The 15,909-nt window shown below is 43.0% G+C and overlaps 1 long non-coding RNA gene across 1 annotated transcript; it reads left to right on the forward strand.

The window, feature by feature from the left end:
* The first annotated feature begins 4,443 nt into the window (after positions 1-4,443).
* On the forward strand, positions 4,444-13,180 carry Gm41818. Its single transcript, XR_003952858.1, has 3 exons — positions 4,444-4,470; positions 11,188-11,296; positions 12,731-13,180. It is a non-coding gene; the product is annotated as a predicted gene, 41818 (long non-coding RNA).
* Positions 13,181-15,909: the final 2,729 nt, after the last annotated feature.

Below are 15,909 nucleotides of genomic sequence, written 5' to 3' on the forward strand. Positions count from 1 at the left end.
TCTGCATAGCCCTGGCTGTCCTAGAAATCGCTCTGTAAACCAGACTCACCTCTAACTCAGAGATTGGCCTTCTTCTGCCTCCTTCTTAAAGGTCCCACCACCTCCCAAAAGTGGCACTGGGTGGATACCAAGCCTCTCAGGGACATCCAAGCTGTGTAAACTTTCCTAAAATGACACTATGAATGCCCAAGAAGAGTATATAACCTACCGCCCTATGACACTGACCTGTAAGGCAGTGTTCCCACATGTTTTGTTTGTTTTTAATGTGACTCACCTGGCCCGGAGTTTGACCTTGGCATTTGGTTCCTTCTAGAAAGAAAGAAGAGTTCGTTCTTTTGTTAAGGGTTTTGCCTTCTGTTTCTTAAATATTTGTGTACTTTGGGAAATTTAGGAAATGTTTTTGTTTTTATTTTTATTTATTTTTTATTTTTTAATTTTTTAAAAATTTTCAGACCAGATTTTGCTATGTAGGCTGGGCTGTCCTGAAACTCACAATCCTGTTTTTCCCACCCCCAAGAGTTCAGATGGTACCACCATGCCCAACTGACATACCCAATGTGACATCAATGTCCTTAATCACCTTTTAATTTAAATCCTACCTTCATGAATATTGTACCTGTTTTATAGTTTCATACATCCTAGCGTTGTGTCCATTATTTTTCCAACCTATTTCTTTCTATTGTTCAAATAGGGTAATTTAATTTATATTGTTCTAGCTTCAGGTTCATTGGTTTTATTTTTTATGACCCCTACATTATGCTCATGATCTCATTGATGGAAGGGTATTGTTTTGTTTTGTCTTGTCTTTTGGGTTTTGTTGTTGTTGTGGTTTGTTTTGTTTTGTTTTTGTGGTTGGTTTTGGTTGTTGAGACAGAGTTTCTTTGTGCCTGAAATTCTGGCTGGCCCTGGCTGGCCTGGAACTCACTATGTAGAACAGGCTGGCCTTGAACTCACAGAGATCCATCTGCCTCTGCTTCCATGAAGGAGCTACCACGCCCAGTATTTGATGGAAGTTCTATTCTGATTGCTTCATTCTCAATTTGCAAAATTTCTAGTTGGCATCTTTTTACATTTTTTCTTATTTATGTGTCGGAGTGCTTTGCTTGCATGCATGTATATGCACCATGTGTATGACTGGTGTCCTCCAAAGACAGAGGGGGATGGGACCCCTGGAACTGTTGTTACAAATGGTTTTGGCCACCTTGTATGTGCCGGCAATCCAGCCTTGGTCCTTTGCAAGAGCAGCAATGTTCTTAACTGCAGAACCATCTTTCTAGTCCCTACTTGGCTTCTTTTTATATCAACTACCTTTTACTTAAAATTGTCAGGCTTTCATTTGTTTTAAGTGTGTTTTGATTACTTGTTTAAGGTATTTTTATGATGACAGCTCTTAAATTCTTTTTTTTTAAACTAATTTATTTATCTATTTAATGTGTGAATGTTGTCTACATCTACACCTGCATGCGAGATCTCTTTATAAATGATTTTGAGCCTCCATGTGGGGTCCTGGGGATTGAACTCAGGACCTCCGGAAGAGCAGTCAGTGCTCTTAACGGCTGAGCCATCTCTCCAGCCCACAGCTCTTAAATTCTTGTCAGATAATTCTAGCATCTGTTGAATCTTGGGCTTATCTCCATTAGTGGTCTCTTCTAGTTTTTCTGGTTCTTTGTTTTATTGCTGTTGGTGGTTGCATTGGGGTTTTGTTTTGGTCTGGTTTGGGGGTGTTTTGTTTTGTTCTCAAGACAGTATTTTGTCTTGCGATGTTGCTCAGACTGGCCTGAAGCTCATGCTCATTCTTCCTCGGCATTGCCAGCACGAGGATTGTGAGTGATTGCCACCATGTCTGGGTGTTCCTGACTCGTGTCATTATTAGTGATTTTTAGCTGTATCCGGAGCACCCTCGCTGTTGTGCTGAGACTCTGGGTCAGACCTAATTCTTCCACTTTAGCAACTATGCTATGCACCAGTGGAGGAGGGTGGTGGCACTTTATTATTGTGGGTGGTGAGACTTTATTATTGTCATCTGATGTGGAAGTATGGCTTACTTGTTTGGCTTCCACTGAAGCACAAAACCAGAAGAATATTGCCTTACTGCTGGGTGGAGTAAGTTCAAGCCTCCAACCCCAGGCTTCTGCCAAATGGGTGCTGGGGAAATCTAGTTACAACTAGATTATCATATAGTATAGTGTAGTATAGTATAGCACAGTACAGCACATTACCTTAGGGTTTCTATTGCTGTGATAAAACACCATGACCAAAAGCAGGTTGGAGAAGAAAGAGTTTACTTTATTTCTACAAGTCTCAGGTATACTCCATCATTGAGGGAAGTCAGAGCAGAAACTTGAGGCAGGAGCTAAGACTGTCTTCTGCCGCAAACCCTCTGGGTCTCTTTGTCTGCGTGGAATGGGTCTCTGGTCGCAGGTGGGCAAAGAGTCGGCGAATGACAGACAGACCAACACTCGAGATTGTGTTGAATCTGAATGTATGTCACAAAGTGAACACCGGTCTTATATAGTACAGAAAATACAAGGGGTCGGGAGTCACAGCAGGCAAAGTACATTGAAGTTACCTGATACAAAACAAAGGAGTGACTACAAAGGGACTTACAGGAACCAGGTAATATTTACAGTAAAGATAAAACAGTCCTGCCTAGGGTCAGCTTAATGACAGGTAAGGATTTCACACCCTAGTGCTATTCCTTTGAGCCTTGTGAAGGCTAGCACCAGGGGGTTCTGCTCTTAGCAGACCTTCTCATGAATAATGCAATACCACAACCCCCCTATTTTCTAGGCCTTGCTAAATTCTTATATGAGTCTAACTTTTAAGTATATGGAGAATCTCCATTTGTCAGAAGAATTCACCAACTTGCTTCTAATATGCAATGTAGCCTGTACTGAAGATTTCTATCTCAGTGGGATTCCCTGGCTCTTTCATGGTAAACACTCTGCAGACCAGCTTTGAGCTGCTTTGGCTTAATTAGTTACTGAATAGGTAACTTCCTTACTGCATTCTTACAGGATTCTAAGCTTGTCGGCTTCTGGAACCTTGGAACACTGGCAAAGGCTCTGGCTATGTCAGAATTCAATCTTAAAAGGCACTTATAATAAGATAATACTAAAAGAGAGCACGTGGATCCATACACTAGACTAACGCGGGGATAGAATGTGAGTATACAGGTTAATGAAAACGCCAAAGCTCCAGGAGGTGAGTTCCTTTTGAAACTCTTTGCCTCGTGAGTGCTTCCAGGCTTCTCAGCCTGTCAAGCAGACTTCACTGGAGTGTGCGTGGCAACCGTCCATGAAGGAATGTTGCTTACTGGCCTGCTCTTCATGGTTTGCTTAGCCTGCTGCCTTGTACAACCAAGGATCAGCTGTCTGCCCAGAAGTAGAACCACCCACAATGGGCTGTGCCCTTCCTTCAAGAAAACACCTGATTGACACACCTACAGGCAATGTGGGTAGAGGCCTTTTCTCAATTGAGGTTCTTCTTCCCACATACCTCTAGCATATCAAGTTGGCCAAAAATCAGCAACAAGCAGGGCATTTATATAGTTAGCTCTTACTGGCTTCCCATCCTGTCCCCTCTGGTACCACCTGCATTGGGAACAGCACCCAATCATGCTGAGAGAATGTAGAAGATCTGGCTCCTTACCCATTAGCACCTGGAGGAGAAGTTGCAGGAGGCTCATTTCTGCCAAGTGCCTATAAGAATCCTGCCTCCCCACTGGGTCTTCCCTAGTTCCATGGACTGAGATGGAGGAAGAGAATTTTGGGGGCAGCTGGGTAAGAAGATAGGCGTAGGCTCTTCACTCAGTTTTACTGATGGGAGTAGTGAGTGGTAGGTTCCTGCCATGACACTTAGCTCTAGTAGAGTGATTCCAACTAAGCTGTTCTGCAAGGTGATCTTTTTCCTTGTCCTGCAGCTAGGAAGAACTGGCTTTTCTTAGGGTTGTTTGTCTGCATGGGTTAGCATTCTTGCACCTCCTGCTTCCTCGCACCCTGTTTAAATTTTATGAAGCAAAAAAGGTGCAGAGGTGGAGACTACCATCTTCCTTCTGTCAAACTCATCTTTTCTCTAGCACCATTTTACATGAAATAACCAGGAGATGTGGGAAGATGTCTAGCTACGCCCTTGTGTCATAGAGCCTGAAGTCCAGTCTGATTCCCATGATTTAACCATCCCTTTTCTTTCTTTTCTTTGCCTCCCACCCACAACCCCGTGCAACATTTTTGTCCTCTCTGCTGTGGCATCACAAAGTGGCCAATCCTGGAGCGCTACCCTCAGGTTCGGACCATCAAGAGTGGGTAAAAGAAACTGGGCGTGGTGGCGCATGCCTTTAATCCCAGCACTCGGGGAGGCGGAGGCGGAGGCGGAGGCGGAGGCGGAGGCGGAGGCGGAGGCGGAGGCGGAGGCGGAGGCGGAGGCGGAGGCGGGCAGATTTCTGAGTTCCAGGTCAGCCTGGTCTACAAAGTGAGTTCCAGGACAGCCAGGGCTACACAGAAAAACCCTGACTCGAAAAACAAAACAAAACAAAAGATTGGGTAAAAGATTCTAACCTAGTTCTCCATCATGAAGCCTTCATCAGCTTACAGGGGATGTTTGAATCTGACACTTTTACCCCTTGCAATCGAATGCGGGGTGAGGGTAACAGAAAAAACGCCTGTCACTTCTGCATTTTTCAAATGTCCTCTTCGAAGGAAGAGCAACACAGGCACTCTTAAGCCTGTAAATCTCTTCTTCTGGCACGGGGTTCCAATGGCAATCGGGAGTGCCACTTAAAGGGGAGCAGTTTGTGCATTGCACAAAGGCATCCAGCCAATGGGACAAAAGGGGCCTAAGATTCAGCTTGGCCTCTGCTTGCCAAGTCATGTACCCGCAGGACTGCATCACCCGGAGGGGGTGCCTCTTTCAAATGTGCACAAAGCCTCCCTAGAAGGGATCAGCTGGCTCCTGATCCTAACAATAGCAGCATTGCAGTGACTCAATGGAAACATTCTCTTGGATTCCATAAACTCACTATGCTTGAATATTCAATTGATACTCATACATAATTTATGCCATCGTGTCAAAATCATTTGTTTTTGGAGTCCTCAAGCCTAGGAAAGTGAGCCCCAAAGCATCAGAGGAAGAACACATTGCACACTGTAGCCACAATCAAAATGGCTTTTTAAAGGGATTTCTTATTCTCCTGGGATGACACCTTCCCATCTATGAAGCCTGTTGGATTATCAGCAACCGGGTAGATGCCAAGAGCTTTCTGATTCATTTCAGTTTTCTCCTCAGTGGCATCCTCTTTACTCTACTGACCTGTTACAATTCAGTAAGTCCTTACAGGGCAAGTGAAAAATCTCTTTCATGTGGGGAAGTCTGTCAGCATCACTGAGGAAGTATGGGTACTTCAGCTTCAAACACTAGTTAAATATTTGTGTGACGACATCAAACTCACCGCATAATAGGCTGCCATTCGATCCTCAAAAAGCAAAAAACAAAACAAAACAAAACAAAACAAAAAAATGGGGGCTGAGGTGTCACCTAGCAGCAGAATACATGTTTAGCCTTGACAAGATTTTATACCCAGCACCTGGATAAGAGGGCCAAGTTCTGGTCCACACACTGCTATAGGCCACAAGACCTTGACTTTGAAAGACACTTTCCCAGGGGCTTTGTTTTGATGTCTGAAAACAAAGAAACTAAATAAAGTGTAGCATTAATTAATTAAATGCTTAGAATCTCGAGTCTCCGTGTCAAATAGTTTTTGGATTAGACTTTGGCAGTTTCAGATCTTCAGGCCCAGCAGTTTCTAACTTATAAATGAAGAAAGCAGTGTTCAAATTAAGTAATTTATCTACAATCTCAAGGCCAACCTATAGGTTATCTCATCCTTTTCCCAGATCTATTTAATAGGAAAGCCCATGGTTCTCCAGTGAAACCCCTCTCTCTTCTCAGAAAGCCTATGGAGAAAAAGCCTCCCTTATTGCAAAGATGAACACATGACTACCTCAACCGGAACATGAAATGCAGGTACCAGAACTGAGGTTTGGCTCAGTGGCAGCCAGTGCTGCTGAGACTCCAGGTACGGTCTGTAGAACTGGGAAAGAGAACAAGGGGAAACCATGTGTTCCTTAGAGCCCAGTGTCTTAAGCTGTGGGCCATGACTCCATATGGGGTTGTGTAACTGAATGCAGAGCTTGCAAAAACTTTGGCAATGGTGAAGGACTTTGCATTGTGCAACTAAAACTGAAGCCAAAAACAGATATGTAATGAATTTGGGATATGTCTGGCAATGCTTGCCCAGGTTATGTCACATGATCTTGCTGGAGCCTTTATCTGAGCATACACATGTGTTTTGCATTGTACATGTTAGATTTGAGATGATTATATATTATGAATAGCAGCATTTCTACTGTACTTACAGTTGCCCCCTCTTATAGAAACATAACGGCTTAATTATACAAAATAAAAGTACTTGATGAAGGATGGACCATGTAGAGACTGCCATATCCAGGGATCCACCCCATAATCAGCATCCAAACGCTGACACCATTGCATACACTAGCAAGATTTTATCGAAAGGACCCAGATGTAGCTGTCTCTTGTGAGACTATGCCGGGGCCTAGCAAACACAGAAGTGGATGCTCACAGTCAGCTAATGGATGGATCACAGGGCTCCCAATGGAGGAGCTAGAGAAAGTACCCAAGGAGCTAAAGGGAACTGCAACCCTATAGGTGGAACAACATTATGAACTAACCAGTACCCCGGAGCTCTTGTCTCTAGCTGCATATGTATCAAAAGATGGCCTAGTCGGCCATCACTGGAAAGAGAGGCCCATTGGACACGCAAACTTTATATGCCCCAGTACAGGGGAACGCCAGGGCCAAAAAGGGGGAGTGGGTGGGTAGGGGAGTGGGGGTGGGTGGGTATGGGGGACTTTTGGTATAGCATTGGAAATGTAAATGAGCTAAATACCTAATAAAAAATGGAAAAAAAAAAAGTACTTGATCCTTTCCCATGACAGACACTCAGCATGTATAAGGTTAGTTTGACTTTGGGCTATCTTCGGTTGGAATATTTGATTTTTAAAATTAAGGCTGGAGTTTCATAAAAAGACATCAAATACATTTTGGCTTGGGATGAGAACAAAACGTTCAGCAGTTTTTGAGATGTCACCAAGCATACCTCTGTCATTTTTTATTTTGTTCATGTGACGTGTGATTCTTTAACATTGACAATTATAAAATAAAAATATAGATCAAGCCTGTAAAACTCTACACCCTACATTATCAAATGTTCAGTCATGATTTAAACTTTTATATAGAAATAGCCAAGCGCATACATCTCATTAGCATACAAATTTGATTACCTTTTAAATAAGTGGTAAAATTATATGCATAACAAAGAAGTGCCTTAAAATAAATTTCACATTGCCACACATCAAGATGCACATTGGGAAACAGTAACTGGGCTTAGTGAATTATCAAGAGGAATAAATAAAATTTAAATAAATGAATGAATGAATAAATAAATAAATAAATAGATGGAAAAAATGGGACATGAAGCTGAAAGGAGTTGTGTTGTAAGGACTTGGGATGAAAATGATCATGTGTCCTTGTATGAAATTGTTAAGAATAAAGAAAAATTAATGTAAAATAGAAATAACTTTATGACTTGTTTTCAGCAAAGATTTGATTTGCATGCATACTTCATATTCTGCAAACTGATAATTATGAAAAAACTTCAGGCAAAAAAAAAGGGGGGGTTGGGAGTGAGGAAAAGATGGCTTAGAGGTTAAAAGCACTGACTGCTCTTCCAGAGGTCCTGAGTTCAGTTCCTAGCAACCACATGGTGGCTCACAACCATCTGTAATAGGATCCGATGCCCTCTTCTGGTGTGTCTGTAAAGAGCAACAGTGTACTTGAATACATAAAATAAGTAAATAAATCTTTAACAACAACAAAAACAGTGTATTGCAACACTGAATGAAAAAAAAAATGTCACCAAGAACAGGACTAGCACTGGCAACCAGGGAACAGTCTGAAAGACACCAGCTCCTGAGAAACCATCTGGGAAGCCGGGTGATCCACTGACCAGGGCCCAGCTGTAAACAGATCCCCCAAATGGAGGCCCTGAGACAGAGCAGGAATGCTTGTACTGCAGACCTCTGGGAGCCAGGGAAGGAAGACCCAGAGACTCAGACTTGCGTTGGAATCCAGCAAAGCAGCAATCAGGCTGTAAACAAGAGTCCCTGGAGAGAAGCCACATCTACAAATGCAATTGTCTGATTAGAACTTCAGTGACAGAGTTTGGAATGTTGCAGGTCTAGGGGCTAATTACAGTTTTTCTTGGTCTCAGAGCCATTCCTTGCCTACCTCAGTGTTGGACCTAAAACCCTGATAAGCCGATAAAATCCTTTGAAATGTATTAACCAAACTCTATTCTCTACAAATCAAAGGGCTAAGATAACATCTGAGGCCTGCAGCTGAGATTTCTCCTCTGGGCTGTTAACTACTTACCTAATGTTTCCACTGATGTCTTTAAAAACTTCCTTAATTAATAACTTTTCTTTGTTTTGTGGTTATAAAAACTTCATGAAGCTGCACCCACATTGGAACGTGGTATTTGGGGGAGACCTAAATCTATGTTCCTGGTGGGTGGGCACTAAAATTTGGCTCTAGAGTAAACTAGTTCTCATTCCTTTTGAGACGAGAGCTGTGTTTTGGTGTTGACATGGGCAGCTAGCTTTGGCACCCTTGATGCCATGCAGTTCTGTCTCCCTTGAGTTGATTGGCAGGCCCGCAGGCCCCACCCACACCCACCCATGTTCTCCCTACTCTTTCTCTTTTTCCTTTCCCTTCCCCTAATCTCCAGGCTCACCAGGTTGTGAGTTCCAAGTCTTTGCCTCCTGAGAGCTGGGAATGGCTTCTGAGATGTGATAGGACTTTTATGATACTCTCTCTCTTCTCAGCCCACCTTCTTCTATCCAAACAGCTGGACCACACTTTCCGCTGACACTGTTGCTCCTGCTTCTAAATGTGTCCCTCTCTCTCACGCCTTCTCCATCAACTCAATACTAACCCCTCAACTCAACTTAAGGCCCTGTGGATTTTTCTCTTTCTCTCCTTTCCTTTCCACTTGCACACATAGTATATATATACATACATATATATATATATGTATATATATGTGTGTGTGTATATGTATGTATATATATATATATATATATATATATATATATATATATATAGTGCACAGTATATTACTATACACCCTAATGCCATCGCTCCTTTATTTCCTAAAATAATTTGTGTTTTGAGGTGAGTAATTTTTCTTTGACTACTATTTCACTTCCTCATGGGGCTAGCCTGTAATAGTCATGTCTGTAGATAGTATTCTAATTTCAAGAGGGTGCTGGGATTCAACCGTGTTCCCCAACTACCACGATAACGAGAAAAACAGCATCTCAACTCTACTCTAGCTCAGTTCCTCTTTAACATTGAAAATATTACCTCTGAAAGACCAAGGCTAACTTAAATAAATAAAAAGTAAAAAAAAAAAAAAAAGAAAGAAAAAAGAAAATCGGGCTGGCGAGATTGCTCAGCAGGTAAGAGCACTGACTGCTCTTCCAAAGGTCCTGAGTTCAATCCCCAGCAACCATATGGTGGCTCACAACCATCCGTAAGAAGATCTGACGCCCTCTTCTGATGCATCTGAAGACAGCTACAGTGTACTTATGTATAATAATAAATCTTTAATAAAATAAAATAAAATAAAATCCAGGGGCTGGGGAGATGGCTCAGTTGGTGGAGTGCTTGCTGACAGTCATGAGGACTTCATCATTCACCCACCAAATCCATGTTAAAGATCCAGGCATAGCAGTATGCATATATACCCAGCTGGTGTGTGTGTGTGTGTGTGTGTGTGTGTGTGTGTGTGTGTGTGTGTGTAGACAAGAGGATTCCTGGAGCTTGGTTCAGTGAGATACTATGTTTCAAAAAATTATTGTAGAAACTCTCTTCCTTAGTTCTCCCAAGGTAGTCCTCCCAAGAATCGCTCCATCTTCTCATGCAGATGCCAGTCCGTCCCTGAGAGAAGATGGTGAAGGTTGAAGTGGGTGGATTAGTCTAACAAAGTAGATATTATTGACATTAACGATCCCTTCATTGACCTCAATCACACAGTCTACGTAGTCTTGAATGCTGCCACCCTCAGCAAGTTGCATAGCACAGTAAAGAGGGATAAAAAGAAACTTGTCCATGCAAAGGCCATCATCTCCATCTTCCCAGACTGAGATCTTGCCATCAAATGGGGTGATGCCACTGCCGAATATGTTGTGGAATCTACTAGTCTTTTAACAACCATTGGGATGGCCAGGGTCTACTTGAAAGATGAAGCCAAAAGAGCCACCATCTCTTCTGTTCTCCTAATGGGCCCATGTTTTTGATGGGCATGTACCAGGAATAGCACAAAAACTCACTTCAGATCTTCAACAATGCCTCTGGCACTAATAACTACCTATCTCCTCTGACCAAGGTCATCCATGCCCACTTTGACAATACTGTGGGACCCATTGCCATAGTTCATGCCATCAACAATACCCTTTGGAGATTTGGTTCAAAGAAATAATCAATTAAAAATATGCATTCTGTTTCCTTAGCTTTGCTTTCAGTCATCCTGGGGACAGTTTCTGGGAATGGAATCTAACAATATTTTTTGTAAACTAGAACAAAACACCGTCTCGCTTCCCAGGAGTTCAGACCTCCCCTCCCTGGCTGCTGGGAGGGTATGTATTTAGAATCCATCTTACAGAGGTGACATAGCCAGCCTTCCAGGTAGCTTTAGGAGATCATATTCTCCAGCTTAGCGATGACTCATCGGAAGCATAAGGTCTGAATGGCCTTAAGTACCAAGCTGGCAGAAAGGGTCACATTGTCATTATTTATTAAACATTTTACTAGCTCAGAGGGACATATCCATAACTCCATTTTCTCATTTTGGTGTGTGTGTGTGTGGTACATGTGTGTATGTCAGTAGTATATGCATGCACATGTGTGCATGTGTAGATAAGTGCACTTGCCCGCATGTGCCTGCAGAGGCCAGAAGGGGACAATCAGGTTCCTGTTCTCTTATTTTTGACCTTATTCCTTCAAGACCTTTCTCTCACTGAACCTGGGCCTTATTATGTTTTTCAGTTACATTGGCTGGTCAGTCAGCAAACCTCAGCATCTCTGGTCTCCACCCCTCCAACAACCCAGCTCTGGGGTTGCAAGCACAAATGGCCATACTTGCTGATCATTTTATGTAAGTGCTAAAGACACAAACTCTGGTCTTCATGTGTATGCAGCAAGCACTCTTCTCCACTAAGCCATCTTCCTAGCTTCTATAGCTTCATTCATGGTGTGGACCAGAAATCTCTCCAGGGGCTTGGCTTTGAGGCTTTCTCTGTGAGGGTGAAGCTACTCACCCATTATCAAAATATTAAGACAGAGAGTAGCCACTCAGTAAACATCTGGATAGTAGTTAACTGAAATAATGTACTGGTTACAGTTCTTGTTATTGATAGCCATAGTTGCATACTAACTTGTATTTCATTGTGGGGAAGGAAGTTAACACCTTGGAAACTTGGTAACGAGGCCCAAACACTTGGTGCAAGTTTGTCTCGTTTAGTAATTACAGCAATCCTGTAAGGTTGGAGTCGTTAGTCCCATTTTGTGAATAAGAAAAATGAGACCAACCCTTTTAAGACTGAATAGCTGGTAAGTATCAAAGTCAGGATTTTTGTTACTTTCCATTTTTTGCTGAACGTGTAATACTAGATTTAGAGTAGGGGTAGACTGAGCCCTTAAAATTGAGGCCTAAGTGGTAGCCTTGAGAGCACCATAGGCCCACTGGCACCTTGAATCCGCCAAACAGAAATGGTGGCCTATGGCCAAGACAATTTATAATAAATAGAAAATAAGCTCTTAATATTCTTAATAGATGTTTTATAGATGAAAAGTCATTTGTTCATCTTATTAATAAATATAAAATATGTATAAGATGCAGGTGAGCTATAGAAAATATAACGTAGTAAACACTCATGTGTCCGTCACCCAGTTCTGTCTGTCATTTCTTCACTGTATCTTTTTTTTTTCTTTCTTTCTTGTTTTGTTTGTTTATTCTAGATAAGGTCTTTCTATGTAGGCCCAGAACTCACTAAGTTGACCAAATTGGCCTTGATCTTGTAGCAAGGTATCTACAAGTTGTCCCCTAACTACATGTATGCTGCAGGATGTGTACACACACACTCACACACACACAAACACACACACACACACACACACACAGAGAGAGAGAGAGAGAGAGAGAGAGAGAGAGAAGTTTAAAAAAGAATCCATTTGAGTCTAGACTAAGAGATGAATTAAAGGGCATCAGCAGCAGAGGAAAGGGCTAGGACTCAGTAGATCCAGGGTGGGGCACTGAGGGTGAATGGAAAGACTCAGAAGACGTGATAAGCCTCTTATTGACTGCAGTGGGTTTGCTGTGGGAAGCCATGGATGAATCCTAACTTTGGTCCTCACTGTGCTCAGCAAGCCCTTTACCCACTGAGCCATCACCATCCCAGCCTGGGAATTTTTGGATCCTTTAACTTCCTTGGGAAATACATAAGATCGACAGCACTGTCTCCATACTATTGATTAGTAACTAATCAAGAAAACCCCAGTAATTTGCTGAGGTCCGGGTATCTCATTACAGACGGAGAGTTGCTGGCTGCTTACACAATCTATTTCAGACCCTGATGCCTGAATTCTGCCGGGAAGTACCCTCTGAGTTCGGAAACCTATGCGCCACCATGGACAGAAGATGGGATTGAAAGACAGATGAATCTGACTCTTGTGTCATGTAGAGTTAAGATATGTTTCTATTCTGCAATCTTGTGAGTGGAATTCTAGGAATGCGCCCTAGGCTTCTGAACTGGCCTAGGGAAACTTGAGTCACTTTCCCAGCCGTAGCATTCAGAAGCTGTCTTTTGAGAGACAGCATCTCTCAAACACTAAAGTGCATAAGAACCCCTCTGGGGTTTTGATAAAGTGTCAGATCTGCCTCTGAGGGGTAGGACACTAAGTTTCTGCATTTTTAAAGCTCTCAGGAGATGCCCATTCTGTTGGTGTGTCCTTAAGAACATGGCCTCTGCCTCCCCCCCCCCCCCCCAAGGCCAGCTCGGAATGTCAGAGCAGATCAAAACTTCACAAAGTAGATTTGGGCAGAGGACCCAAAAACCATCCGAGCGAAATGTAATTGTGAGTGTGAAACATGGCTTACTTTCCTTGTGATTAAGGGCTTTGCCCATGGAGGATCGTGAGCTAGTCGTATAGCACATGTAACCACTTCTCTGATTGGACATTCACACATGATCACCTCTCTGGCTGGGCTTTGGGCTGAGTGAGCGTGTACAGGGAGTGTGTGACCTCCTTATTGACTCAGCCCAAGGAAGCACTAAGAAAATGACCAATTCCAGTAGAGCTTACTCCAGTCTTCATTTATATCACACTGTGAGATTCATTAAATATCACTTAAAGGGCAGCGCAATACACGGTCCTCACTTGAATATATCATATCATAGACACTGTCTTCTTGTGGTGGTAAAATTCCTTCACAAACGAAGCATAAATACAAAGTGTTGACTTTTAGCTCACAGTCCCAAAGGAATACAGTCCGTCATGGCAGGGAATACATGGCAGGAGGCAGGGAAGGCGTGGTACTATGGATAGGGCCTGGATACTCATGCTACATCCACACATGGGAAGCAGAGAAGGGATAGGAAGATGGGTCAGTGTATAAAGTCTAGCTCCCGTGTCCCACTTCCTCCATCAAGGCTCCACCTCCTAAGCATTTCCCAACCTTCCCAAACAGCAGCACAAGTTGAGCACCAAGTTTTCAAACATGTGGGCCTATGGAGAATATTGCATGTCCAAGCCATATCCCTCCTCCCCCTGGCTCCTCTAGGCTTATGACCTTCCATTGAGATACATTAAATCCAACTTCAGAAACTCCCCAGTCTTTAGCAGTCCCTCCCCACCCTGATCAAAGAGTTCAAAGATTCTTGTGATACTCAAAGCAATTTTGCTCTTGAAAAGACTGTGTGTGTAGCTCACTGAACCTGCTGCATCTCACCGATTCAACCCCATTAGCTGCCCGTTGAGTCTTTGGGATCCTCCTGTCTCTGCCTTCCTCATGTTAAGGTAAAAGTGCAGGAGAATGCCACCATGACTGTATCCTTAAGCTCAGGTCCCCACAGTGCAGAGCAGTCACCTAGCCAGCTCCCTGAGCATCTCTTCAGCCCCTTCCCTGCATTTTCTGTTTCTCTTCCTATTTCTGTCTTGGTTGCTATTTCTCCTTTGCTCAGCTTTACTTATAAGAGTCATCTGTTGCCCAGCCTGGTTCAGAACCAAAATCAAGTGATTCTTCTGCCTCAACTCACTAGTAACGGGGACCCCAGACACTTAGACTCGTCTGGCTTCAGCTTCACCTTCAAGTGACAAAGGCCCACAGAACACAGAACAACACGCAATGCCCTGACATCTGAGGGATGGGGAGCTGATGCCCAGCATTGCCAAGTGTCAGTTACAGGTTAATTCTTGAAAATAAACTCAGCACCCTGTGAGGTCTGCTTTCTCCTGCTTATTTCCCTTCACTTCCTTAAAGGCCATCTTTGGGGTATGCTGAGTACTGCAAAGGAAATCGTCGATCTTCAAAGACTCTCTCTTGTCCACTTCGCTTGTGCTGTCCTCTGTCAGAGGCAATGGCGGTACAGGGAACTTTGCAGAACTCATAGAGTTCCCAGATCAGCACTCTGAGGAGGACTAGATCAGACAGTGTTCTTCTAGTTCATCATGCTGCAAGTAAGGCCACAGAGGCACTGTGAAGGGCTCTGCTCTTCATCTTGGCATTTACATTTTTGGTGGCCTTGAGCTAGCTGTCTTCCATCTTTTGTATACAACATGAGAAATTATCTGTTTTCTTATGCCTTTGAAAGATTTGTTTCCAGCGTTTCCAGGACAGTGAGAAGGTTTTAAGCTGCAGGCTTCCACAGCAGCTAAACCGAAATCACTGTGATTACACAGCTAGAGTCAGGTGTGCACTATAGTGCACAGGCATTCACCTAGGAAGTGCAAGGCCCTGGGTTCAGTGCCCAGCACGGAAAAGGGAAATCTGCTTCCCTGGTCTCCATCTAACAGGAATTTGGAAATCATTAATCCATGCCACAAGAGGGCGCTTGGGAAATACTGGCTTTCATGCCAGTGATAGTTAAACCATTTTACATCTTTAAATAAAAATTAAAATGACTTGTCATTTCTGGACCTCACTTTGCTTTATCGAATTCAAAAGCAATTTGTAATCAAAAGTATCTCCTACTCTTCACATTTTAGGTTAGTTCTTGTTGATGTGGACGATGCTAATATAATATATAACCAAAAGCCTTTACAGACATGAATTTCCATAAGAGATGAATACAGGCTTCAGCCAAGGTTGGAGGTCTGGAGAGTAGCAAGCTATCCCCTGGTGTAAATGGAGGTGAAATATTCCAAATTTCTTTCAAAAATGTTTCATATTTATTTTGTGTGTATGAGTTTTGCACGTATGCATGTGTGCCTGCCTGCCTGTCTGTGTGAGTTTGGTGCCAAGGGAAATCAGAAGAGGGTATTGATCCTCTAGAACAGGAGTAATAGATAGTTATGAGCCACCATGTAGGTGCTGGGAAACAAAACCAGGTCCTCTATAAGAGTAGCCAGTTCTCTTAACTTCTAAGGTTTCTGACCAAACAAGGCACAATTTTAAAGATAATCCATCACAGTACATTTCTCTTGTCTGGTCCCTTCTTGGGAGCCTCCAGACACAGGAAGCTTATCTAGTTTTGAAGGATTGTTACAAGA

The sequence above is a fragment of the Mus musculus genome, chromosome 19 (assembly GCF_000001635.26).
Source record: "Mus musculus strain C57BL/6J chromosome 19, GRCm38.p6 C57BL/6J".
Taxonomy (NCBI): domain Eukaryota; kingdom Metazoa; phylum Chordata; class Mammalia; order Rodentia; family Muridae; genus Mus; species Mus musculus.